Source organism: Pipistrellus hanaki (genome assembly GCF_964339955.1).
Source record: "Pipistrellus hanaki genome assembly, chromosome: 1".
In the NCBI taxonomy this organism is placed as follows: Eukaryota; Metazoa; Chordata; class Mammalia; order Chiroptera; family Vespertilionidae; genus Pipistrellus; species Pipistrellus hanaki.
The window spans coordinates 113,137,407-113,163,127 of NC_140503.1; the positions used below are offsets into that span (position 1 = coordinate 113,137,407).

General features: G+C 36.8%; 2 pseudogenes across 2 annotated transcripts in view; both read right to left on the minus strand.

Moving 5' to 3' along the window:
* Positions 1-25,721, minus strand: part of LOC311620764 (nuclear prelamin A recognition factor-like) — an 869,153-nt pseudogene that overhangs the window by 82,791 nt on the left and 760,641 nt on the right. The window lies entirely within an intron of this gene.
* LOC311612388 (ADP/ATP translocase 2-like) lies at positions 22,323-23,815 on the minus strand (annotated as a pseudogene). The gene is made up of 2 exons: positions 23,766-23,815; positions 22,323-23,186 (listed from the first exon to the last, which is right to left on the minus strand). The product of its transcript is annotated as an ADP/ATP translocase 2-like (transcript).

Below are 25,721 nucleotides of genomic sequence, written 5' to 3' on the forward strand. Positions count from 1 at the left end.
CAGAATCAGTCCTACATTCAAAAGGCAAAAAATAAACTTTCCACATAGCTTAGGAATTTACTCTGGTAAGTGGCTGATGCCCTGCCTTATTTGGGGACAGAGTAACAAAACACTAGACATTAGAATCTCCAAGTGCTTAATACCGGTAAAAAGGTCCTGAATAGATTTTCCTTTGTTTAGGAAACCACCTTAATGGATTTATAATTTTAGGTATTCCAAGAAATAGTTGAGACTTAGGGAAGAAACTGAAATTAATGAGAGTTCAAGATAATGCATAAAGAGCCTAATCCATTAGACTCCGTGGATAGAGCATTGGCTTATGGACCAAAAGGTCACGGATTTTATTCCAGTCAAAGGCAGGTACCTCAGTTACAGGCTTCTCCCACCCCTGGGCCCTGGTATGGGCATAAGCAGGAGGCAACCAATTGATGTGTTTCTCTCACATGGATATTTCTGTGTTTTCCTTTCTCTCCCACTCTCTCTAAAACCAATGGAAAAAAATATCCTTGTGTGAGGATTAAAAAAAAAGATAATGCATAAAGAGAGGAAATGGAAAGACTTTTGTGAGGTATTTGGGGCAGGGGGAGGGAAGAAAGACAAAGTCTGTAAGACAGAAGTAAGAAGAACTGATGCAGACGTAAGAGGTACACAGCCAGTTGGAAGAGCTTCATGTTGAGAATTTTCAAGACACGGATATGTAATATTCAATTTAAATTGGAGCATGTACTATGCAATGCGTTAATCCTCTAAAGTTTCTCTAAACAGAAATAACAAACATAAATTGCTTTCATTGATTAAATGAAGAAGAAAAAGGAAAAATAGGTAAAACTGTTGGGGAAGATGATGCATTTATAAGATGTAAGATCAAACATAAATGTACAACTTTGGAAACAAGGCATAAAACAAAATAGATCTGGGAAAGACATTTTTTAGGCTGTCACTAACAGAATGTTTTAAACAGGCTGAAAATATTGTCCTTAAATATTAATAAAATAGTGACAATACTATGTTAAAGGACTCAGGTAATATGAATTCCAATGAAAGTTTAAAATTTAAATTAACAAGGTGAATATGAATTTGAAATTTATCTTGCACTAGTATTCATTTTTAGTAGTTATTTATACTAATCTGATTTCTGTTGGTTGATATATTGTCTGTTTTGCAGTATTATTTAATCCTCATGGTCCTTTTCCCAATGAACTCAACATGACTCCCAGACATAAAATGTAGATTTGTGGTGAGATAAAAATGATAACAATACTTTTAGAAACATCTATCCAACGTTTTTTTTTTTGTTGTTGTTGTTTTTTAATAAATAATTAATAGTAGCTTACCTCACACATCTGGAGAGGCTCTGGTATTGCATAAGTGTATTAATAATATAATTAATAGTCTTTCATTTTGGGGTAATACTTTGTTATCTCTCGGCACTACTGTGTTTATCTCAATTCTTAGGAAAGTTTACTGCTATCACATGTGAAGAGGGTACTCTGTGATTTATTAGAATGAAGAGACTTCTTAAAAAATAATCTTTCTTTTAAGTTCTATTTTTCCATGAAAGTCATTAGTGATTCTTCCTCTCTGATTTGAATACTGTGACAAGGCTGAAGCTTGACAATACCTAGTGCAAAATGTTATCACCTTTATCCTACAAGAGTAATGGGATCACAGAGCCTTTAACCTTTGTGAAATATTTTTGCATGACTTTTGACAATGCAAATTCCATTCCACCTTTAATTCTCTCTCTACACACACACACACACACACACACACAAGCACTATGTTATATAAGAAGAATGATGTAACAGGCAAACAAATAATGGAGAGTATTGGTATTTAAATTTATTTCTAATTTTGTACAACAAAAATTTCTTTATAATTTTATAGATGGGATCTAAGTATCTGCAAGCATCATTCAGGTTTAGTCAAGAAACCAGTCACAGAGTAAGTGAGCTACTACTTAGTTACTAATAATCCCTATTAAAGAGTGGAGAAGATTAGGTTAGGCATTTGTCAGGGAATAGTAAAACAATGTTTTCATGGAGCTCCACTTGTCTCAGTTGCCTGTAATTTCAAAGGGGTCTTAGTAGAACCTTTAGGATTCTGTGTACAACCTCTCAATTGGCCATTTGTTGAATGAAACCCATAAAGTTACCTTAGGTGCTTGGGAGAATAATGACTTCTTCAGAACAATACTTCTGATTGATTAGTGTAAACAAGAATCCTACTAGAAATCAAATTTGGGTGATACATTTTAAGAATTTACTTTTCTATAGTAGATGAAACCAAATATTAACAAATAATATCTTGAAACTGAGTAAAAAAGCATGCTGACTTTGACAAATGTGTGGTACATTTTGTAGTGTCAGGGGAAAATTATAAAAGCTACAATAATCACTCCATTAAAAAAAAACTTTATATTTTGAATAGGAAATATAAACACACTATGTTTTAAATAAAGTAGCCATTCTATAGTATCCATGAGTTTGTTTGATAAAGGAGATAAAAATAAAATATAGTCATATTTCCTTTCATTTAAAAAAAGTATATGAAAGAAGGTAGAATAAATTAGTAAGAATAATTAATTTCTTTGCTGAGATGTGTATGAAGAGGTGCAGGAGTTAGGACCTGAACAGTTGGTACAGATCAGTACAAGGAAATTTTCCAATGCACAATTTTTTATAATTTAATACTTCAAATTTTTCTTCAACATTGGTAATTTTCACTTATACAAACATCATTCATAAGGGCATAGCTACAGAATAAATTCTTAAAAGTGAAATTGAGCCTGAGGCAATATAAGGAATATCCGAGAGGCTGTTAGAAGTGCAATTATAATACTTGCACCCTAGACCTACTTTACACAAATTTCCAGAGCAGAGACTCGGAATTTGTATTTAATGAGCACTATAGGTGATACTTATGAAGGCTGACCTAGAGAAAACATTTTCACATGTTATGAGCAAATCTCCTTCTATAAGCTTAGTACCAATTTACATTTTTTCAGCAATAATTTTCCACATAATGCAAAATTAATATTTTACTATCAAACTTCAGAATTTTTACAAAGTTGATAGGTGAAATATAACTTTATAGTGTCAATTTAATTTTTTATTTGTACTATTACTTTTGAGGTTACATCTCTTTTCACACCTTTAAAAGGCATTCATGCATTCTATGTTCTAATAGAGTATAGTACTGTTCTAACAGTAACTATGTTACTTGTACTTCATATAAATGGAATTATATATTATGCACACATTTTGTTTCACTTACTTTCTTCAACATAATGTTTGTGAGTTTATTGTGCATGATTGTAGATCATTGTTTCCTATTTAATTAAACCAGATTTTTATTGATATGAATGTAGTAATATCTATTTACCCATTCAAATGATGATGAATAGTTTAGGGTACTTTGAAGTCTGGTGCTAATGTAGCCAAGCATATTCCATTATATGTCTTTTGGTAAATATATGAGAACAGTTCTATTGGACATAGCCTAGAACTGTTGAGTCATTCAGAATGCATTTATCTAACTTCAGTAGATATTGCCAAAGAATATTTCAAAGTAGTTTTACAAATTCACTTTCACATCTGCAGAGTATAAGATTTCTTAATTGCTCCACATCCTTGATAACACTTGGTGCGTCAGCCTTTTTAATTTTAGGCATTCTTGTAATGTGTACTGGGTTCTCACTGTAAGTTTAATTGCATTTACCTTATGACTAATAAAGTTGAACACCTTTTTATGTTTAAGTTTAATATACTTTTTAATGAAGTAGCTTTTCTCCAGGGGAAGCCTATGCCTAATGATTGGCTAACATGAAATACTAGTATACAAGCACCTAACTGTATTACCTCAAATAAAGGACAACTCTTAGGGGGATATTCTAGCTGCAGATCTCTCGGTGAGACTGAATAAAGCCTATGTTGCAATTGCTTCTCAGTTTAGTTTCCACCTCTGACTATCATGTTTCTCTCAATCATATATATATATGTGTGTGTGTGTGTGTGTGTGTGTGTGTGTGTGTGTGTGTGTGTGTGTTATTTATTTTTTACAGAAAGGAAGGGAGAGAGATAGAGAGCTAGAAACGTCGATGAGAGAGAAACATCAACCAGCTGCCTCTTGCACACCCCCCTACCGGGAATATGCCCACAACCAATGCACATAACCTTGACCGGAATCGAACCTGGGACCCTTCAGTCCGCAGACTGATGCTCTATCCACTGATCCAAACCGGTTTTGGCTCTCAGTCTCTTGCAGACTTTGGAAGCATACTTTAAATTTTATTTTGGCTTTTAAATGGATCACCTGTTGGCTAACTGTTATTACATTGTTACTCAGCATCAGACACCTAATTTCTGAATCTGGGAAATTTCCTGCAGCACGGTCTTGCCTGGATTGGATCTACTATTAGTTCTGTCTCTAACAAACTTTATAAGGGTCCACACTAAATGAATACATGGAAGAAGGAGGTGGGAAAGGAAAAGTGGGTCAAGAAAGGTGGCCTGCCTCAAAAGAGGTAGACGTGCCAGCACTAAAATAGCAGATAATTGGAGAAACAAATCAGGAGGCTTTGATAATTGGACATATTAGTATAAATATTAAATTAAAGCTGGAAATCCCACTAGAAAATGTCCATGAAAGGGCACAGAAGACTCTGTTTATCAGAGAGATAAGGAGTAGGTTAGGGAGGGAGCACCTGAAGCATGAGAATCTCAGTGACATCTGCCCTGTGTAAGTCAGGGCTGGTGATCTCAGGTGCTATTGCCCAGCTGGACTCCTTTAGTAATGGGAATAATAGGATCTTGAAATAATAGAGGCCAAAACATGGTGCTCAATTATCAGAAATTTTGAGGGAGCAATTATTGTAATGAGTTTCAAGTTCAAAGTGGCAGCCTGAGGAGCCTGACCTAAGAGAAGTATGGAGATGGCTAATAGAGATGATGAATTTTGGAAAACAATGGATTGCCACCCAAAAAGGCTCTTATTAATTTACAAATTTTTTTAAAAATCAAGAATGGATGATCAGCCAATTGAAGATAACAATTGAAGTTATTATGCCATTCTTAGTATCTGTGGTTTTGCCAATTTATGGATTTGTAAGTCTCTGTCTGAAGGAGAGACTTTATATATAGTACAAAAGAACATGCAAAGGATTATGGTACCTCCAATATGTAATGGATATTTATTCCAATCATATCTGCCTAAATCCGAATATTCAGACATTCTGAGAATTATTGGAGATAAGATCCAAGTTGATACTAAAACCCAGGGATCTGAAGTATCATCATGTTCTACCTCACAACAGAGTGGGGAGTATATGATTTTGAAGTTAGGAGGTAATTGGAGTTTGGCATCGTTCATAGTTCACATAGTGGTCACTTCCTTATTCTGAAATCATAATATTTGTTATTTGGTAAAAACCTCATATTTGTTTTTGGCATGTGGGATAAGAACCATTACAATGAACAAAATCAAATGGAAGATTCTGATTTTGATTTTCAATCTGACCAAGATAGTAAATTAAAAAAAAAAAGTCACACTCCAGAGTTATGGTACAGCAGAGTGCCACCTTATAGGAAAACAAGCATGGCAGTCCTATCGTAACCCCATTTGATTAACCTGTCCATAACCCACAAAAGCAAAGTGGTTCCTGTGATATAAAGTGTGTACCACAAAATTAATCTAGAAGTATCTCTAATTGGAGCTTCCATGTCTGACATAGCATCTTTGAGGGACAGATTAAGAGTTTAAATACACAATCTGCAGTCATTCATCTGTAAATCTCATTATTTTCCATCCATGTCAAGAAGTGTCAGAAATACTTCACATTCATGCAGGACTGTATCAACTAGAATTCTACCAAGTGATAGAAACTACACAGTAACTTGAACAGAGAAGATTAATGTAACATATTATGTTACTAGCTTCATATTCTGTAATGTATTATCCTGACCTTAGGTCTTAAACAACAGAAACGTATTCTCTTTATTTATTTATAGATATTTTTCTTTCTTTTTTTATTTAAATATATTTTATTGATTTTGTACAGAGAGGAAGGGAGAGAGATAGAGAGTTAGAAACATCGATGAGAGAGAGTCATCGATCAGCTGCCTCCTGCACACCTCCCACTGGGGATATGCCCGCAACCAAGGTACATGCCCTTGACTGGAATCGAACCCGGGACCCCTCAGTTCCCAAACTGACGCACTATCCACTGAGCCAAACCGGTCTCCGCCGTATTCTCTTTAAACTTTGGAAGCCAGGATTCGGTTTCACTGGCCTAAAGTGGAGATGTTAGCAGGGCTGGTTTCTTCTGAGGGCTCTCTAGCAGAGCCCATTGCTCGGCTCTTAGCTTTTGGAGGCTGTCAGCATTCCGTTCACTGGTGAGTGCATCACTCCAATCTCTGCTTCCCCTGGTTACATTGTCTTAATCTCTTTTGTTGTCAAATATCCCTTTGCCTACTTCTTATAAGGACACCTACAAACCCACCTGAACAACACAGGATAATTTCTCCCTCTTAAGAGTGCTTAGAGAAGCTGCCTTTTGTAAGGTGCATATTCTCCACATTTCAGGGTGCTGAAGAAAAAGCAAAACAGAGCTAAACTGTACTCACTGCCTGATAAGAGGAGCACACCAAAGCAAGGGAGAGAACTCTCATTCTCTGTCGTCCCTCAGTGCCCTCTATTGACAACATTTAACATTGTGCCAGCTAGCAGTGTAGAAATATGTATTTGATTTTCTCAGAGCAAGAACTGAAAGGTGGATTTGGAGTTGAGAATCAATAAATTGTTAATGACACTGTTCACCTATTTGGGCACTTAGCTTCTGTATGTACCTTTCTACATACTTTCAAACTTTCTTACATTAATCACTTTCCATGATCAGATATAACTATCATTCTAATAAATGAAGTTCTCACTATTTCTCCCAAATGAAGAAATTCCAACAGTCATTGTAGCCATTGTGGTTTATGTTAGTCATACATCAAATTTATTGCAATTCCACTGATTATTGTATTATCTAGAGATGAAATCTTCAACAACTTGTATATTAAACAAAGAAAAACGGGAGAGAGAATAAAATGGTTAGCACTGGCAAGTAATCTATATATCTGAAATAATATAGATTGGTCTCCCCACGCATGGACAACTGAACAGGCTGCATGGGATGACCAGACCAACGAGGGGGGCCGGGGGTTGGGGGAAGCCAGGCCAGTAGAGGGGAGCAGTAAGCAGTGACCAGGTTGGCAGATGGGGGTAGTTGAGGGTGACCATGTCAGCAGGGAGTGCAATAAGGGGTGACCAGGCCAGCGTGGGAGAATGTTATAATAGTGTAACCTCTCTAATTATTGTGTGAAATGTTTGCTGCATGGAACCCCAAATACTTTGTAACTTCTAAAATTAATGAACACCCCACTATCTTGATGTAAAAGCTCTGGGCCCTTAAAGTGTAAACGCCCTGATCCCAGCATAAGGCACACCCTCTGGCCAACCCTGGTAAGGACACAACTTGCTTACCACAGTCTATATAACCCCAGGACTGTCTTCAGTTGTGGTCTCCTGCCCAATAAGAAGAGGACTCCATGTCTTTCAGAGAGACAAGCCCCTGTGCTCTGCTGTGTGAGCCTGAACCAACTGCGGCCACCTCTCTGTCTCTGTTTTCATTGTCTGTCCTTCAGTGTGCATCGCCGGGTGGCCTTTGCTGGAGCCTAGGATGCTCTAGGGAAAAATAAAACAAAACAACAACAACAAAAAACACCTTGTGTGATTGCATATTATTTGTCTTGTGTGTCATGTGCTCCAGTTGGGCTCAGCTGTCTAGACATTGAAGTACCAAGGGATAGGCTGTTATTGCTAACTCCTAATCACCTGTGTTTGTCCCACTAAGTCTAGACAGATAATCAATTCATTGGGGCTTAATTGGGACAGAGACATTGGGGGGTAACTACACCTGAGGGGGAGGAGTTGGGGTGACCAGGCCAGCAAGGGGGGGGGGGGGGGCAGTTAGGTGTGATCAGGCAGGCAGACAGGTGAGCAGTTAGAAGCCAGTGATCCTGGATTGTGAGAGGGGTCCCGGATTGGAGAGAGTACAGGCTGGGCTGAGGGGACCCCCTCTCCCGTGCACGAATTTTATGCACCGGGCCTCTAGTAAACATATAATATGCAAAAAGAAATTATAATACAATACTATAGTTCTTTGATTTTATAATTAGTCACAGACAGTTATTTGATATCTATGGCTTCCATGCACTACTCATTAGATATTTCTTTACTCTCAGCCAGAACCTCAGAGAATAAGTTTGTTTACTCAATTGAATGACCCAAAGCCATTCAATTTTTTTTTTTTTAACTATAGTTTTTCACTAACTCTTTGCTATGGAAGTTGGCTCACGAAATTCCATGAGCTTTCAAAATATAGTCTTCCATGCTCCCATTATATTAGAATAACCCAGTTTCCCTGGATAGCCGAGATTAATCACTCTGGGCTATACATAGTATAGAGTAGCCCCTGCTTCTTCCATAAGAAACAGTGTTAGTGGCATAAGAAACACAAATGCCAGATGGTAGTCTCATCTTCCAGTTCAATAGAACTTGCTGTGCCCCCTCATTGAGCATTACCACATTGAGCAGTGAGAGTTAGCAATTCCATCAGACTTCAATTTTACTAGGATGGGAAGCAAATATTTAGTAAGACAGTGAGAGGAACCACTTTCTTAATTCTGGACACACATATTCTAGCTTGGGAGCAGAACAATATCACTATATAAAGAGTGGCCATGTTATTATGATCTCTGAATACATTATATATTAGAGGCCTGGTGCATGAATTCACACATGGATGGGGTCTGGCCAGCTTGGCCAGGGGAGGGGACATGTGTGATTAGCCAGCCTGCCTGCTGTTCAAACTCTTGGTTGGGACAATTTGCATATTAACCTTTTATCTTATAAATACGGAGTGGCCAGATTATTATGCTTTCACACATCATAATAATCTGACCATTCAGTGAAATGTCTCTGAATCATCCTTTAAGATCTCCCCAATCTTTTAATGGTGTTTTATCTGAACTATTGGCAGAACAGAATCTTCAGTAAGTCATATTTTCATTAGACCAAGGGAAATTGCTTCAAACTTCGTTGTGAAATGATCTACTTGTCAGATAGTGTTTGTATGGAAGATGCCATGATAATAGTGAAACATGAATTTGGGGGTAAAAAAGGACAGGTTTAGAAAATATTAAAAATTTGAAAATTAAGGGGACCATGAGGAAGCACAGGGTTGCAGAGCAGCTGAAGGTATATTTCCATAGAATGGGGGAGCTGGGAACAGCAGGTCTATATTTACAAAATAAAGGGAAGGAAGTCCTTCCTTCAGAAGGAGAGGAAGAAAGCCTGAAGGGAATAGGAAAACAATAGAGAGGAGGGGGGCAAACCTCACATGTGCCATGTGAACTCAGCCTTTGAGCCCAGGAGTTACCATAGTAACCAGTCTAAGGGAATAGTGACCAATCAGAGGGGATATCAAGGCACCAGGATCTGCATCCTTTATAAGCCACAGGGAAAGAGAACCCAATGGGACCCTTCCCTCTCCCCACGTGGGAGTCTGTATTTGTTCTTCCATAAATCTTCATCTTTGCTTTACCTTCTGTTCATAGATTCATTCTTTGTTTCCAGTGGACAAAGAATCTGGGTTCCAGTCCAAAAATTTGGTATCAATAGTGTTGGCAGAAGCAATACAGGCAAGGAAGACAAATCCATAATCAGAATACGTGACTATCTACATGAGGAGAGTGTTAGCCCTCCGCGATGAAATAGGGTTGATGGAGGACCGATGAAGGTTCAGGGCTACCAAGTGATGCTGCCATATCGGGGCTCAGTGCTGATCTCTGTTTTTTATAGAAGAGCTGCATAACAGTAACATTAGCAAGGTTCGCCATGGGTAAGGGAACTTTATGCTGTGCCATGTGTAGCCTTTATCTCCATCATCATGGCCAAAACTAAGTTATATGAAATGGTGGCCAGATCCCTATGTCATCCATTACTGTTGCTTGGGATCTTTCCCTCAGGTGATGCTTAGTCACAAAGATGATCCCTTATGACAGATTGTTAAAGGAGAAAAAAGGACAAATTAGTATGAAAAATATGTTTTTGTTCAAGACACACTGAAGGGTCTTGGGTTTGATTTCTGGTCAAGGGTACTACCTGGGTCAGGTTAGATCTCTGCCCTGGTCATGGTGCATGCAGGAGGCAACTGATCAATGTTCTCTCTCACATAGATGCTTCACTCTCTCTTTCCCCATCCCCCATGCTTTCCTCTCTCTCTCTCTCTCTCTCTCTCTCTCTCTCTCTCTCTCTCTCTCTCTCTCTCTCTCTCACAGGAGGAGGAGGAGGAGGAGGAGGAGAAGAAGAAGAAGAAGAAGAAGAAGAAGAAGAAGAAGAAGAAGAAGAAGAAGAAGAGAAGGAAAAAATACCTTCAGGTAAAGATTAACAAAAAAAAAAAAAGGAGGGGGGGAATATTTAAATACTATAATAGTAAGTACACCTAGTGAAAAGCTACAAAGAAAAGATTGTGTTTATTGTAAATACCTAGTAATAATTATCAGGGAAAAAATAAAACATTAACATTGCCAGTGTTTAAAACTTAAAAAGAATAACCTGTACTGTAGATCCTATAGGTACCAATAAGTCAAAAATAATATTATTAAAAGCCCCAGTCTGTTTTGCTCAGTGGATAGAGCATTAGCCTGTGGACCAAAGGGTCCCGGGTTTGATTTTGGCGAAGGGCACATACCGGATTTCAGACTCTTCCCAGGATTGGGTTCTGGTCTGGCCCATGCAGTAGACAACGATCCAACGTGCTTCTTTCACATCAATATCTTTCTCTGACTTTCCCTCTCTTTTCCACTCTCTCTTAAAAAAATTATATATATATATATATATATATATATATATATATATATATAGAGAGAGAGAGAGAGAGAGAGAGAGAGAGAGGAATAAAAAATAAAAAAACCTGTATCAATGATGTTTCTATCTCCCTCTCTCTCTTCTTTTCTGAAATCAATAAAAATATATTAAAAATTTTTATACAAATTTAAACATTTTTGTATGAAATAGGAAAATGTTTAAGAATACAGAGAACAGTTAAAAATATAGAAAAAATAAAAATCCTGATATTTCAATATCTTGAAGAAAACTTACACGCATATGACTTTACCAATAAACATTGAAGACAGAAGTACTCACTCCACAAACCTGTAAAGAAGGATCCTAGTAGCGGTCGCTTCACATATATATGCAAGTTTTGGTTTAACATTGGAAAAGCCACTTATATAACCATCATGCTAACAGCAGTTTTCTGTTCTTACTAAGTTTGTCTGTCAGTTGTTGAGAGTAGTTTGCTAAAAATGTCTGTTTTTTAATTTTTCTCTTCTTACTCTTCTTTTTGCAACTGCTCTAGATCTTTTGAAGCTATTTGAAATATTATGTATTTTGTGAGCATGAAGTTTGTTTTTTTAATCCAATTGAACAATTTTACTATTTTATATGTGTATTTAATTACTTTTACCTTTAGTGTAAATACTGACAGAGTTCATTTTGTCTCTATTTTTAAAATTTGTTTCCTATTTGCATCATCTAATTTATATTCCTTAAAACAAAATGTTTCTCCTTTATTTTGAATTAATAAAAATGTTTGTTTGTTTGTTTTGTTTATTTACTTATGCATTTATTTCGGCCCTGTAAATATTCCATCCCATTTCTTCCTGGATGAATACTTTTTTTGGAGAGGTAGCTTTCAGGTTTATTGTTCCTTTTAAGAAAATGTGTCTTTGTTTGCTGGAAGACATAGTATTTTTATTGCTTTTGTTTTTTATGTGTTTTTTTGTTGTTTTTTGTGTGTGTATACTTTAGATCAACTTACTGTGATATTTCTAAGGATAGTTTTCTTTCTTTTTACCATTATTTATGTTTATAATAATTCTTAAATCTGCATCATGGTCTACCATCAGTGTTTCAAAACTCAAGGTCATCATCTCTTTAAGAATCGTTTTTCTCCCATTCTCTTTTGTTTTTTCTTCTGAAGCTTTACTTGTCTCTATATGAAAAATAATAATAATTTGGCCTTTTATGACTTTTTCTTTCTTGTATTTTTATCCATTTTTCTTTTCTTCCTTTAATCTGGCAATGACCTATATTTTAGTTTAACTTTTTTCTTCTGAGTCTGATTTGCTAATTATACCTATTTCTTAAATTTTTATTTTGAGTTATCACATTTTGTTTGTTCTATAATTTCCTTTTGGCATGTTAAATTTTAGTTATCAGATGAAATAGTAAATCTTATTATTTATATTTTAGAGCATATTAATCACAATAATTTTAAAGTCCACTTCTGAACACTTTATTATCTATATCACTGGTAGTTTTGTTTCTATAGAGTGCCCCAAAAATGTATACACACAAATTGAATAATTATAAAGGCAGTGTTTATTAAAATACATTTCATTTTTAAAATTGACCTATCAGCTGTTAAAGTGTGTATACATTTTATTTTTTGGATAACCTGTATTTATGTTTCTTTCCCTGCCACCATGCATACATTATAATTTGTTATTGCATGCTAGACATTCTGCATTAAAATTTGTAGATATGCCCTGACGGGTGGCTCAGTTGGTCGCACCGCCGTCCTGTACACGAAAAGGTTGCAAGTTTGGTTCTGGCCAGGGCACCTGCCTGGGCTGCGATATGATCCCCAGTTGCGGTACAAGCAGGAGAGGCAGCCAATCAATGTTTTTCTCTTTCTCCTCTCCCTTTGAGCCTCTAAAAAATCAATAAAACAAAATAAAAATAAAAACATATCTTCTGGTGAGAATTACAGTTTAAAAAAAAATGTAGATGCTCTGCTTGTTGTTGTCTTCCTACACTGCATGCTGTTTTCTACATTAGGTATTCAGAGTAAGTAAAGATAAATTAAATTTGAGCTCATTTATAGCTAGTTTCTGTCTATATGAAAACTATTCTAGTATCAATTAGCCAATATTCTTTCAATATAGTACTTGAGGACTTCTAAATGAAAGCCTGGGTTTTACCAGATTCATTGACACATTATTTCATATACCTTCAATCCAAATTCTGTCACTTCACTATTAGGAGAGCAAAAAGTCCTGCCAGGCTTTTAAACAGTTTATCTGATGCTACAAATAATCAGATATTTCAAGGGGAAGACTACACTGAGTGTAAATGTCACTTCTCTATGCTTTCTTTATTCCCATGATATTGGCCTCACTACTCCTACACACTTTGTGATGCCATTTTCTGTGTTTTATCTCTCTAGATCCACGAAACTATCAAGATCTCTATTCAGCGTCCAGTCGATGAGCCACTGCTTTGTGCTCAGCTTCTTACTAGTAGCTTCAAAGCAGCTGCATTTGAATCAGAAAATGTTCACAGAATAAAAGCTTGGAAAGTGTAGGGTTCAACATAACATGTTTTATTTTCTCTTCAATTCCTTTGCTCAATCAAATCCTACCTCCCTTAGTAATTCTTAAATTCTTTCAAAGAGACATTATTTTTTAAATTTTTTTTTCTCCAGACTTTTTTCCTTGGTGAATAGTTTATCTGTTACAGGTTTGCAAACAATAGACACACAGAGCCTTAAACGCTTAAATCTGCTCCTGGTGAGCTTTTCTGTCAATGAGATCTTCCCCTGCATCTCCTCTCTCTTTCTTTCTTTCCTCTCTGCTTTAATTTTACTTACCCTTGAAAGCTTTGGATGTATTTTGGCATCTTAAGATCATACTTTTCTCTTAGAGTTCCTGAAGGCAGACAGCATATTATTCTTATCTCTTTTGCACAACTTGTAGTAAGCAAAATGGAAAATTCAGTTTAAATAGCCATTATCCTAGAAGTCCAAGCTGTAATTTTTATGGTGGTTTATATATTTGTCTCTGAAAGTGGTAATCTTACTGATGTATTTTATGTGAAAAAATATATAGCATAACAATACAAAAACACATATATTTCTGTTTAGATTGAAATAATAACATGAAAAAGTATTCTAAATATCTATTGTGTACATGATATTTATAAGAATCTGTGAAATAAATATAAAAACTCTTCCTTAACTAGTATATTATGAAAAACAAATGAAAATATAAATATTTACATTACGTGCGTACAGTATGATTTGTCTGACATAGCAAGGGGGTGGTGTTTAGTATTGAGATTTGACTTAAGAAATATCTGATTCAAGCAACCTGGAGGATAAGACATTGGGACTACTCAGTCAGATGAAGAAAAAGAAAATATAATAACAATTTTTAAAAAACAGTGAAAAAACATCAGAATTATGAGACACAATAAAAAGAAACAATATTTCCATGATGGGAATTCCAGAAGAAAAGAAAGAAATATAAAGTATATTTAAAGCAATAATGGCTGAAAACTTTCTAAACCTAGGGAGAGAAATAGACTTCCAGACTCACTAGGTCAAAAGGACCCCAAATAGGTTTAACACAAATAGGGCTACTCTAAGACACATAATTAAATTGTCAAAAGTCAAAGAAAGAAAAAATTTAAGAGCTGCAAGAGATGTCACATATAAGAGCATCCCCATAAAACTATCAGCAGATTTTTCAACAGAAACTTTTGGGCTAACATACTCAAATATTGAAAGAAAAATAACTGTCAACCAAGAATTCGGTATCAGGCAAAGCTGTCCTTCAAAAAATGAAGGAGGGGATAAAAACTCTCAAAAAACAAAGCCCGCTTTAAAAGAAATCTGAAAGGAAGTTATTTGAGTTAGAGTAAAAGAAAGCCAATTAAAATCATAAAAACATAAAAAGAAAATGGATGTTAGCTTTTGTGGTCATTTACATTTTGTGTAAATCAAATCATCATGCTGTATGCCTTAAACTTATGCGGTGATATATGTTAATTATTTCTCAATGGAATTGGAATATTTTTTTAAACATCTTCTTTGAGTTCTAATTATATCACATACTAGTTTTATAATTTGATCATTGTATTCTCTCAAAGCTCAAATTTAATAATTTGTAAATAAATTTATGTAATTATTAATTGCAATAATGTATATAAAATCCTTGCCACAGTGAATTCATAGATTTAGAGCTCAGCAATATATTTGATCAGCTTTGTTGCCACATAATTTCATGTTGGATGAGGGCAACTTAAATAATTCTTATGATAATGGGTAGATGACTAGAAAAAATAGGATTGAGCTAAAAGCTGAACATTATGCAATAATTTTCCAACTATAAAAATAAGTGTTAGAAAACAATACAAGCCCTAACCAGTTTGGCTTAGGGGATAGAGTGTCAGCCTGTGACTGAGGGGTCCCAGGTTTGATTCCGGTCAGGGACATGTACCTTGGATGCAGGCACATTCTCAGTGGGTGGTGTGCAGGAGGCAGCTGATTGGTGATTCTCTCTCATTGATGTTTCTAACTCTCTATCCCTTCCCTTTATCTCTGTAAAAAATCAATAAAATATATATATTTTTTAAATAAAAAAATCTAAATAGAAGGGACAAAATATTCCAATCTTAAGGACATTAGGCTCATTATGTGTTTGGAAGACTTCATTATGGAGGCTCTGTTATGAAAGTGAAATGATTTGAGATTGGGCATGAGGAAGGGTCAGATTATGAAGACCCTCATAGATTATCTTAATGTGTTTGGATTTTATCATGTTGGTTGATGGGAGACATTAAAATATTTTTAGACTGAACAGTAAATCAGGTTTTAATTAAATAAAAAATACATTGGCATTATTCAAATAGTAAAGTTTGTGGACATTGAATACAGCTTGTATTCTTCAATAGTGTTTGAGCCAAATTCTTAAAATTATTACTTGGAAGCATACAATAGGTCTTTTGTTTAGCCAAATGATAAAGTTGGATTTACTTTAAAATAATTAGGAGTTATTAGAATAGTTAGTCACCTCTCAAAATTATGTTGCAATGCCAGTCAGTATCTATTAATTTGCTCAATAAATAGTCACTGTATGTTTTATAAAAGTTTTATAAAAACTTTCAATTATCTAGCCTTTTTTTGATACATAAGATTTACTCTGAAGTTTTTATAAACCTTTCTTGTGTTTGTTATTTTATCATTATTTTATCATTATTTTATCATTTATCTGCTGTGGCTCTAAAGAAATCTGATTAAACCTTAAAAGTTAAAATATTGCTTGATTTTAGAAAACTAAATGTATAGTAGAATTTTATGACATTTACATTAGTAATATGATCACCCAGAAGTAGTAATTTGTCAAGTACATTTTTCCTAATCTGTAAAGATTATAATGTTTAAGTATGAAAAAGTAGATATTTTAATATATTTAATAATTGTCCACTTATAAAGAAATTGGGACTATTGATTAAGTAATTAATGAGTTTTAAAAATAATTACATATAATAAAAAAATAATTACATATTATAGAAAAAAGTAAAAGACAAATTGATTCCTGTGGATTACCCAATAGTTCTTAAATACAAAATTCAACATAATGCTGACACACTTAATAGATTATCACATCTTAAATATTCTATTTATTTATTATTTTGTTTTTTAATATATCTTATTATTGATAGAATTACAGATAGCTTCCATTTTCCTTCTCCCTTTACCCTCTTCTCCCAGTCACTATACTGTACCCCTCCCCCAGGTCTTCATTAGTCTATTGCCATTTCCATGGACTATGCATATCTATAATAATAAAAGCATAATATGCTAATTAAACCAGTCAGCTGAACCACATTCTACCCATTTTTCCAGGTGACCTTCCAGATGAAGCTGGGGCTACGAGGGCCAGGCAAGCCACCATGGCTGCGAGGGCCAAGCCCCTTGAACAAATTTCTTGCATCAGACCTCCAGTAAGTATATAAGTGCTTTGGTTTATCTCTTCTCCTCTCTCTGGCCCCACATAGAGAGAGGTATGTCAGACTGTTTAATGCCTCCATGTTGGGTTCTTATTTTGTTGGTCAATTCATTTCATTCATTAGATTCCAAAAATAAATGAGGTCATGTGATATTTGTCATTCTCAGATTGGCTTATTTCACTTAGCATAATACTCTCCAGGTCCCTTCATGCTATCCTTAGCGGTAAGAGATCCTTCTATTTTACAGCTGCATAGTCTCCCATTGTGTGAATATCTCATATATTTTTTATCCATTCACCTACTGATGGGTATATGGACTGTTTTTCAAATATTAGCTATTATAAATAACACTTCTATGCACACAATGCATATATTCCCTATTGTGACTAAAGCATTTTAGTATTCTTATTAAAACTATATCAAAACAATTCTACTGCCACACAGAGTGATAAAGGTAGTCAACTATGTTTAGAAGTTATTCTGTGATTCAAATTTCTCTATTATACAAAATAAAAGACTCAAATCCTGTTTCTCAGGTGGACCATCAAATAAAGCAGACAAAAATAACTTAACAATTATGATAATGTAAAATTATCTCAAAGTTCTGCTTTTTACTTTCACCAAATACAATCTTCAGAAAAGTTACTAACCTTAAATCCTTAGATGAGAGGGGTGTGTGTGTGTGTGTGTGTGTGTGTGTGTGTGTGTAAATTGGAATAAAGTGCTTATGTGTTGTGGACTGCATTCAAGGCAGTGTGTGCACAAAGAGGTAAGCAGAGGAAGAACAAAGAATGGAAAGTAAACAAAGAAATTTTGGTTTGAGAGCAGTTCATATAAATATTTCTAAAGTAGGAGGCCGGAGTATCCTTAATGTAACAATTCATCTACTCATCATGCTATGTATTTGTATGTGTGTCTCTCTGTGTGTCTGTGTGTCCATGTGTAGCTGTCATAAGAGACAGAGATGCACACCAGCAAAGCTGCTGTAACTCCTGCTACTACTTATCACTCAGACATGATCATTTGTGTTTCCAAGGTTATGTTTAAAAAGGGATAATTTATTAATCTCTGTTACAGCAGCTAAGCTCTTTTTGAGCTAATTGTAATTGTGTGTTTACCAGGAAAATATAATTTTTTATTTACTTGAGACTGTATCATAATAAAAAGGCAAGTGTAAAATTCTCAAGGATAAATAAACTATAAATAAAAAAGTGAGTAACTGGGAGTCGGTCCAAAGGAGTAATGGAAAGAAAAAAGAAACAAACTTTGCAGGGATAAATAAAGACAATATAGGATCCTATTACCTATTTTTATCAGTGAAAAAATAATAACAAGAAAGCACGAGAGATGTATTTTTAATAATTGTTCTTTAAGATACAGAGTCTCAGTATGGATAAAAATAAGATAACTAAAGTATAAAATCCAGCTAATGTCCATTTTCTTAGCAAAAATAATTATAGGCAAACTCCTAAACCAACCTCTCCAATTAAGCAACTTTGGATATGATAATGCATTATTGAAAACAGAGTTTGGGCCAGGATGGTGTTACTGTGGTTGCTCATCGACTTATGAACCAGGAGGTCATGTTCATTTCGGAATCAGGGGACATGACAGGGTTGCTGGCTCAACCTCCTGTAGGGGGGATGTGGGAGGCAGCTGATCCATGATTATCTCTCATATTTGATGTTTGTATGTCTCTTTCCCTCTCCTTCTTCTCTAAAATCAATAAAAAATAATTTAAAATTAAAAAAAAGAAAAGAAGACAGATTTTGGTATAATTTATACTTCTCAGAAATAAATGGAAGGGAAGATTGTTAACAAAATATAGAGAAAGTGAACATTATTAAGCAGTCACATTTATAGAAACCTGAACTCATATTTTATAAAGCACATGTGAAAAATAATAACTGACTATGTGCTAGGCAAAAAGATTCACGGGTTCTGAGCCTTTGAATATATGAAAGAAAGCCAGAAATGTCTCTTAATTTTCTTATTTTATAAGAAAAAAATTATATTGATTTATAAGCCATTGTTCATTGGGTTTTCCCAATATGTCAGCTAAACTATTTCTAAAATAAAGTTACCAAATAAGCCCCAATAATAATTCTATAGGCATTTATGTCTTTATAAATATGTTAATATTAGAGTAAGTTTGTTAATTTGCCTCTGATTACAAGGGTTTTGAGTGATTTTCTCTAAAAACACTTTCTCTAATAGAGTCTTTATATATTAGATATTGAAGAAAATGAATATAGATGGGTTCATGTGTATGGCATTATAGCAGAAACATAGATAATATGAGAGGAGAGGGAAATGAAAGAATAAGGAAGTTTCATCCTTTCAGGTAACAGTTTTAGCTAACAGGTTGTTGTTATTTTTATTTAAAAAACATGAAATCTGTCAAAATACTAGTGTTATTTAAAGCTATGGCTATTGTCTATATACTAGAGGTCCAGTGCACAGATTCGTGCATGGGTGAGGTCCCTTGATCTAGACTGCGGGGATCAGGCCGAAACTGGCTTTCTAACATCACCTAAGGGGCTATGGATTGTGAGAGGGTGCAGGCCAGGCCAAGGGACCCAACTGGTGCCCAATCAGGGTCAGGGAAGGATTGTGGGAGTTTGTCCAACTGGGGAGGGACCGCGGGAGAGGTCCAGGGCAGTGTCCGGCCCATTTTGCCCAAACCCCAGCAGCAGGTTAACATACTGGTTGGAGTGTCTTCCCCAGTTGGTCGGTACATCATAGCGACTGGTCAAATGGTCAAACAAATGGAGGAACAACCTGCAGAACAACCAGTTGCTATGATGCTCACAGACAACCAGAGTGCAGATGCTCAATGCAGGAGCTGTTACCAGCCCACCGGCCCCAGTCCACCAATGCATGTTCAAGTGGGGGCCCCCTGATTGCCCCACCAGTTGCCCCACAGACAGAGGTAATCAGCTGTGGCAGCAGGCAGTAGGGCAGGCCTGTGAGTGTGGCAGCAAGGGCAGGGCTGGTTGGCAAGTGGACTGGTGCCACCTCAGATCATCCCACTGGTCACCTCCTGTGGAGGGAGGTGAGTGGTGGCAGCAGCAGAGGGCGGGGCTAAAAAGTGGGCAGTGCCAGGCTGGCCAAGGCAAGTGCCAGCAGGGGCCCCTCTGATCACCCTGTCCATCACCCCATAGATCTGCCATGATTGCCAGCCAGGCCCAGGGACCCCATGAGCCACTAGTAGGATACAAAAGCTTAAGTGTCTGCCTGTCAGACTGGTAGCTATGATGTGCACTAATCATCAGGGGGCAGATGCCCAATGCAGGAGTTGCCATTACATGCACTAGCCATTTAAAAATAAAAGGCACCATGAACTTGGTGCTGACAAACCAACACTTGGCTTCCTTCAAGTGGGACATAGACCCCACCACCAACCTGGAGCGACACCCCACCAAATCTCAGCCAAGGGTGCCAATATGCCATGGCACAAAAGGTGGCCCACAGCCCACCCCAGCCTGGAAATGGTGGCTATGGGTGCTGGGTAATGCCATCATGTAGCAACAGTTGATGTCTTCTACCTAGCGACTAGTATCCTTTGGGTTTCTTCAGCCCACAACCCAACATGCTTTATAGCCAGTTGCAAACATTTTACACTTTAACCAAATATCTGAGAAGCATTTTCCCATGTCTCATCTCATTTGATCCTCACAGAAGTCCTGGAGTAGTTAGATAGGAGACCTCTATAGAATCCTGTTTTCTTTTCATTAGCAAGACACAAATAGCAATATTAAAAATATTCTTCTAATTAATTTTATTTCAATGTGCATGAATCAGTGCACTAGGAAACTAGTATATTTCAAAGAGGGGAGGGTGGGAAAGAGAGAAACAGCACTGATAAGAGAGAATAATTGATCAACTGCCTCTTGCATGCACCCCACTGGGGATCACAACCCTGGCATGTGCCCTAACCAGGAATCAAATATGACCTCCTGGTTCATAGCTCAACTCTCAACCATTGAGCCACACTAGCTGGTCCAGCTATGGCTCTTCTTGATATATTATCCTGAATGTTTTCTTTTAAAAAAATGCTATTAAAAAATTTCAAATGGAATTATACAACTACTTGTGACATTATGGTTACAAAACATGAGGTTTTCAATTGTTATGCCAAGTATATGAAATCTGAATATTCAAAGTATCTGTGGGGTGTCAGAATCTCTAACCATGAAAGAACATGACTATCTAAACTGGGATGATTACGAAAGAATTATGCATCTTTTATTTCAGTTTTTTCAAGCATTTACCGCAGACAAAAGAAATGCCTGTCTGCTTGCCTTATCTTCTTCTACTGCATTTGTAAGCATTCACAAAAAGTCAGAGTAGTGGTTTTAGCTTAGAAAGGAGTATAATTTTCAAAATACCAACCATTAATACGTAAGTAGCAATGTTTATTTAAGAAACATTGTGCTGACTTTGTTTGCAATCTGTACTTGTATTTCTCTGGTTAACTATTAAATTTAATGTGGATAGAATCTAGTGAATAAACTTGGCCAGTTCAGTTCAATGTACCACACATCTTGTAAAGAATAATAAAGAATAATGAAATGTTTTTTCTTGTTTGTTGAGTACTGTGTGAGTTGATTATGTGAAGCTATTGACCATTTGTTATATCTATGCTTTTTTATTGAAACTCAGATAATTACTTACTGCCCATGTCCTATTTTAATAGATTTCATTTTATCCTCAGGCTATGGAAAGCATAACTCTTTTATCCTATACTAGTGGCCTGGTGCATGAAATTTGTACACAGAGGAGTGTTCCTTCAGTCCAGCCAGCATCCTCTCTAATAGGGGACGCCATGGAGGATGCCTGGCTGCCAGTTTAGGCCTGATTCCTCTAAACTGGCAATTGGACATCCTTTTCGCAATCTGGGACCTCTGGCTGCTAACCGCTCACCTGTCTGCCTGCCTGCCTGATTGTCCCTACCCCTATGCCTACCTACCTTATATCCCCTAAGCTCTCTGCCTGCCTGCCTGATTGCCCCTAACTGCCCTCCCCTGCCAGCCTGATGTTGCCCCAAATACCCTCCCCTGCCAGCCTGGTTGCCCTCAACTTCCCTCCCCTGCCAGCCAATTTGGTTCTATTGGTCGGTTTCTATGCCAGTCAACATCAAAAGCTCCACCTCTTAGGCAGCAATTGGCTTCTTACAGCCATCGGCTCCTCATGCATTTGGTTCTGATTGGTCAGTTTCTATGCCAGTTAGCATCTGTAGGCCTTACTCCTGGCCTGATCAGAGAGGTAGGGCTGATCAGCAGCCCCAATGGAGATTTGGAGAAAAATAGAGATATATGTACTAATATATGTAATACTCTAAACAATAAAATTATTTTTAAAAAAATATATGCTATATAATACAACATACCTGTTCACGGGTACGCTGGAGAAGACTAAGAAATAATTAATCTGAACCTCTTGATTTCATCATAAAGACAAGCACCAGCCATACCTCTGAGAATAGTGTACCATGCACCCTTGAAAAAAACTTTGCCTCCTTCATCATGAGCAATCTTCCTTCAGCACTCCAGCTGCCTGTGTATATGATGCCAGATCCTTTGCAGCCTGACTGCATCATTATGTGGCCATAAACAGTGTCAAACAGATAGGAAGTTAACCCAGGCACTTCTGTGACAGACTGTGCCACCTTCGAGCTGATGAAGATGTGCGTGATCTTGGAATCTGGAAGCATTCCCTTTGCAGTATTATATAAAACCAAAGTAGGCAGCTCAGTGGATGATATGCTGCACAGACACATAAAAGCCTTGGAACAGACCCTTAATCCTTAATCCGCTCAAATTTGTAGCTCTTAACCAGGCATTCCCTGAGGCCTGGATTCCCTTTCAGCGCCAGCTTTGTTCACATCAGCTACTAGACTGGTACACACAGAACACAATGAGGTGGCCCCAGCACCAACACCTGATGCCATATTCCCTGCAAAGTAGTGACAGAACTGGGTTCTCATGCCTACACCATCTAGGAAGATTTGCTTGTATTTATTTTTGTAGGGAAAGTTGAGAGCCTGAGTGAGAAAGTATTTGATTGCATTGGCCAGATTACCACTCCAGAAGGACAGGGCTCCCTGCTCCTTGGGGATAGAACCACACAATCTGTAAGGCCCTTATAGAGCTTATCTGTGGTGGTTTGCTTGTTGCATGCTGCACTTGAAGCAGCAGTTTGACCTCCTCAGTGGATGTGCCATTGTCTTTGAGATGGCTATGTCTACTCCACCTGCCAATGTTGTACTGTACCCCCATCTACAAAGGACGCCTCAAGAAGTTGAATTATGGAGTCATTTATGAAAAGCTGGCAGCATATGAGGGGCTAAAGTGCTCCAAACCACGCAGCCCCAAACAGCTTGCCACATCTGGCTTATATGAGCAGAATATCTCAAAGGTATGGATTATATCTTTGGGGTCTGAAATAAGAAAACTGTTTCGCAAAAAGCATTTTTACGGAAGCAAAATTGAGCAAGTTAGTTATCTAAAGTATCTATGAATCACTGAATCGACAGAATCACATTATCTGAGGCCACCAGGGTGATTTAGAATAATTGTGCTGTCCAGATTCCAGGACCACTGAGTCAACTGAAACTTGTTATCTATAGCTACTGAGACAATTTAGGATAATTGATCTGTCCTGGTTCCCAGAAAAATAGGCTTAGATGACCAGTGAGATCACAGTCAATGGGACATTCTATCCATCACAAATTGAGTATTGGGATAGCATACATAATTTCAGAAAATCAAAATAACTTTTTATAATTTATTGTTTTAGCAAACAAATAAGTACAGAATCCAAACAGCAGTTTCTACCTGAGATGATTGCTACCATACTTCACCTTCACCAGGAAGTCCTTGGTGAAGGACACAGCAGTATCTGTCATATTGAAAGGAAAGAAGAAGTGGGCAACTGTGGGACTGAACTAGTAACCAGCTGGGACTTCAGGGCTCTGGGCATCAGTTTATTTTTATTTCACTTTATTTTTAATTGAATTTATTGGGGTGACATTGCTTAATAAAATTCTATAGGTTTCAAGTATACAATTCTATATACATCATCTGTTTACTGAATTGTGTGTTCACCACCCAGTCAAGTCTCCTTGTGGTAGGTAGGAAGACTTGAGCAGATAAGATGGGGGCTGTCTTGGGGACCTGACAGAGGTTGGACAACATTGCCTTCAGGCCGCCTCTCTATGGTGGCTCAGCAGCAGCAGACTGCCAACAGGCAGATTCGGAACCAGCCAATTCATGGTGCAAGATCAAAGAAAAATAAAATGGTCTCAATGTGACCTTACTAGGGTCTTGGAGAAATCATAATAAAATTTGCATTAGGTTTTGATCCACTCTGTGGGTTCTTCTGTATGCATTATGGGTAAGGGCATGCCCAGAAGAAATATACTTTATATAACTTTTTTTCTGTCAATCATCCCTGAATGCAAATGAAAGTCTCCACCCAGAAAATCCCTTTTAAACATTATAATCCAGGAGTTTGGGCCATTGTCTCTCTCACCTAACCAGCTCCTCATTTGGAGTGTTATCTTCAATAAACCCCACTCTGCTTTACTTTCATTTGTGTTGATCTTAAAATCTTTTCTGATTCAATGAGAAGAATTGAGGTTCCAGCCCTTAGCCCAAATCAGTTACACTTCCATCACCATTTATCCCTCCTTTATCCTCTTCTACTCCCCCAACCCCCTTTCCCTCTGGTAATCACCATACTGTTTTCTATGTCTATGGGTGTTGTTTTTCTTTCTTCCTTTCTTCCTTCCTTCCTTCCTTCCTTCCTTCCTTCCTTCCTTCCTTCCTTCCTTCCTTCCTTCCTTTCTTTCTTTCTTTCTTTCTTTCTTTCTTTCTTTCTTTCTTTCTTTCTTTCTTTCTTTCTTTCTTTTTTCTTTTTGCTTAATCCTTTCAACTTTTTCACCCAGCCCCCAAAACCCCCTCCACTCAGATAGCTGTCAGGCTGTTCTCACTACCTTTTTCTAATCAAACAACAAAGCTGCTGAATCTTAAAGCCTTAACAAATGCTGAAGCTTATTTTCATTCAACAGTAAAACCTTTTATTTTTATTATTCTTATTAAATAGAAAATTTTGTGTGTATTTTTTTTTCAGTGGTTTGCATTTGCTAAAAGTCATGACAGACAGTTTGCATCGTGGCTATTGCTTTCAGGGGATTCTACTGGATGATCATTTCCTTCCATCAGACATCTCTGTCATAGTTGGTAAAAGTCCTGATTGGGCTGCCAGGGCTTCATTCTGCTGAATATGACATTCCTGAAATCTCATTGATATGATTTCCCGTTATTTAAAAATACTTCCACAATGTTTTGAACAGGTGGTCTCATCAGGTTTTCTTCTTTTGTTTCAAAGTCTTTACACAGTCCAAATATCAGATTTCTATAAGTTAATTATAGGGTCAAAGAAATTGCTTATACTATTTTACCTGATTGAATTCTGGTGCAGCCATTTTGTTTTGTTACATTTTCTAGTCACCTTTTCTGATACATGAGTTTCTTTTCTGTTCTGGAAAAGCAATTGACTGTTTCTAGTGAAGCCTGACTTCTTACTTAATCACAAGCTTTCCTATCAGACCCCAGTGTGAGCCTTGAGGCTGAGCCAATCAAGTCTGAGGTTGGAGAGTTGGGGTCATGGTGGATGCCAGGCTTCAGGATAACAGAAAACCTAAAGTAGCCTAAATTGTTGATTCAGAGAATGGTGGCAGCTGCCCTAAGAGTTGCAAAGACCTGTAGTGGCCTTCACTTGAGTGAGAAATACTTTCCATATATTTGGGC